The sequence below is a fragment of the Microtus ochrogaster genome, linkage group LG1 (genome assembly GCF_000317375.1).
Source record: "Microtus ochrogaster isolate Prairie Vole_2 linkage group LG1, MicOch1.0, whole genome shotgun sequence".
Taxonomy (NCBI): Eukaryota; Metazoa; Chordata; class Mammalia; order Rodentia; family Cricetidae; genus Microtus; species Microtus ochrogaster.
The window spans coordinates 4,521,238-4,524,558 of record NC_022027.1 but is presented as its reverse complement, the minus strand read 5'-3'; positions in this window follow the sequence as shown (position 1 = coordinate 4,524,558).

Genomic DNA, 3,321 nt, shown 5'->3' with positions numbered 1-3,321 from the left:
CCCCCCGGGCCTAGCACGCTGGTTGAGAGCTCTGCCTGCCTAGACAGTCAAGACATTATCTGTATCTTCTTTGTAACGTTTTCTGGTCTGTGGTGAAGGGTGTTGGTCTCCAGGCACTCTGCCGTGGAGGTGCTGCTCCACACTTCAAAAAGCAACCCTTGTCCTTTTTAACTTTTTATGTTTAAGGGCTAGAGAGATGGCCCAGTGGTTAAAAGCCCATGCTACCCTTAGGGGGCACCTCCATGGGGCAGCTCCAACTCCTCCACACACCTGGATATACTTACATAGGCACACCTGTATACATCAATAAATACATATTTTTAATTTTAAAAATTCAAAATTTTGAGACAGTCTCATTAAGCTGTTCAGATAGGGTCTGGACTTGAATCCCTCTGCTTCAGCCTCCTGAGTAACCAAAGGAATTAGCCTTCACCACCTCACCCAGCGACAAAGTTGCTTTTTTATGTGATCTCATTGGAGACAGGTTCTCACATAGCTGAGGCTGGACTTGAACTCCTGATCCTCTGGCCTCAGTCTTCCTAGTTAGTGCTGGGATGGCAGGAACTCACCACTAGGCCTGCTAGGCATGTTGTGACGTGTTGGGTGCGGTGGTGCATGTCTGTGATGCTGGAAGGCCATCCTGGTTTACAAGGAGTTCCAGGCTGGCCGGGACTGTTGTGTGAATTTATTCAGTACAAAGGAAGAAGCCAGCCCCCACTTACAGGCTCCCTGGAGAGGGCATAGAAGGGAGTGAATCTGGATGGAAGGTCACGTACAGTGACACCTGATTGCCATCCTAGCTCCCAGGAAGAGGACCATTTTCCTTTACACAGTGAGTTTGAGGCCAGCCTTGGGCTATGTGGAAGTCTTTTTTTAAAAAGCTAAGTGTGGTGGCATGTGCCTTATTTCCCAGCACTTGGGAGGCAGAGGCAGGGGGATCTCTGAATTTGAGGCCAACCTGATCTACAGAGTGCGTTCCAGGACAGCCAGGGCTTACACAGAGAAACCCTGTCTTGAAAAGAAGAAGAAGAGGGGAAAGGCAGCATAGTTTCACTTTGGGAGGTGAGAAAGTTGTCGAGTATAGTGAGATGGAGGGCGGTGGTTACATAACAAAAGCTCAGTGCGCTGAGCTGTATTCTTGAGAGTAGTTCCCTGAGTCATCTGGCTCCAGAACCCTGGGTACCTCACCAGCACTGTGAGGTGGCAGGTTTTTGTTTTGGGTTTTTAACCACAATAATTAAGGAAGAAAGGCTGGGCAGGCTGCAGGCACATGCCTGCCATCCAGCTACCAATAGACTGAGGCAGGAGGACCAGGAGGAGTTCAAGGTTGCACTAACATATGACTGGCTCAGAATAAAGAGGGAAAAGGTGCAGGGGTTGTGGCTCAGCAGGTTAGTCTCTGCTCTGCTGCCTGGAGTTCTGATCCCAGCCATCACATCTGGAAACTCACAAGCTCTGAGGGATGAGACACCACTTTCTGGACCTCAAAGGGTACCCATTCACTCCCACCCAAAGTGAAAGAGTTATGGGCATGGCTTAAGGGAGGAGCCCCTGCCTAGAATCCTCCAGTGGCTCCGGATGGAGCCCCTACCTAGCATGGTGGGGTTTCACCCCCAGTATCATAAAAAAGGAAAAGAAAAGCTTCTAAAGGTACAAGCTGGAGAGGGTAGAGGGATTTCTGTGTCCTCATTCCTAGTTTCAAAATTCTTTGCACAGTTGTGGAGGTAGCTCCCAGTGCTGACAGGAACTTGGCCTAGTATTTACCCATGGAGTCCCAGTTCAGAACCAACAAGATCTTCTCCCAAAAATCTAGAATACAGAACCCTTTGATACACGAAGGGGAGGGTGTGATGGGTCAGAGGGGGAGGGAGGGTCCCCTCCCAGCTAAAAGTCATTGCAGAGAAGCCCTGTTACAGGACACCAGGCTGATGGCCACTCTCTGCCCTGACCCCTCCATGGTTCCCTAGGGCTGCCCATTCCTGACGCCCTGGCTTATTCCTTTCTCTTGGAAGCTCCACGAACGAACAGGCATCTCCTCTAACACTCCACCTCAGGGATCACACACCACTGCTCTGCTGGTGGATGGGGGACCCAGAGACAGACACTGTAGGGCTCTGTAAATACGCTGACAGGTTGGAGGACAGGCCGCAGGGACACAGAGGTCCTGCTGTGAGAGATCAAGAGCCATTGCTTCATCAGACCCAGGGCCCCAGGGGGCAGAGGAGAGAATCCAGGGCCCGCGAGGGGAACTAATGAGCAGGGTGGTCCATGAGTCACAAGTAGTGGTTCTGGCTTTCGGGATGTGCAGGTTTCTGCATTCCTGGGCAGAGAGCTGTTGGAAGGCTCATCCCAGGACATGAGCTGGCAGGTGTCTCCTGGGGCCTGTATCTTGGGATGCCATCTCAGAGAAACACAGCCTTGCACTCTTGTTTTTAGGGAATGCTCTGAGGCCTCAGATGTCTTATTTCAGTGCCCCTTAGCCTGTCCTGTCCCGTGTATTTATGCTGGATGTTCACCGTCTTGGCGAGAGCATGCAGGGGTGGGAGTGGGCTGGCAAGATGGTTCTGTGGGATTTTCGGGGCGGAAAGGATGCTGGGAAGAAGAAAGGGAGATGCCAAGAGACAAGCCAGACATGCAGGAGGAGAGGTAACAGCCATGAGCCATGTGGCAGCACACAGATTAACAGAAATGGGTTAATTTAAGCTGTAAGAGCTAGTTAGAAACAAGCCTAAGCTATCGACCAATCTTTCATAATTAACAGTGTCTCCACGTCATTACTGGGGAGATGATGGTCCTGACTAAAACGTCTGACTACAAATGGCATCCAGTGTGGGGCCACACATTTCCACATAAGAACTGAGAAAGCTTAAAAAGGCTCCAAACACACAAAAAACAGAGCCAGATGTGGCTGCCTAGTCCCTGAGTCTCTCACGCAGGCCACAGTACAGGGATGTCTCATGGCTGCTTGTCTTTGGGCTTGAGGCACACCATAAGCTAACCTGTGAGCTGGCTTAAGATTTTGCTCATGCAGGCAGAAAGGGTTACATATACACTGTAAAGCAGATTCAGACAGAAAAACATCTAAACAGGTCACACTGTGTTTAAAAATGTGTGTAAACTTAAGAAAGAAAGGAAAATAGGTATTGGCAGTCATAGAAAACGAAATAGTTTATAAATAATAAAAAAGAATAGGCCATATAGAGATGGGAAATACACAGGGAATCTGGATCCTATATGATGTTGTGTTGATTTTAATTGTGTGTGTGTGTGTGTGTTTAAGACAGGGTTTCTCTCTTTTTTTTTTTTTTTTTTTTTTTTTTT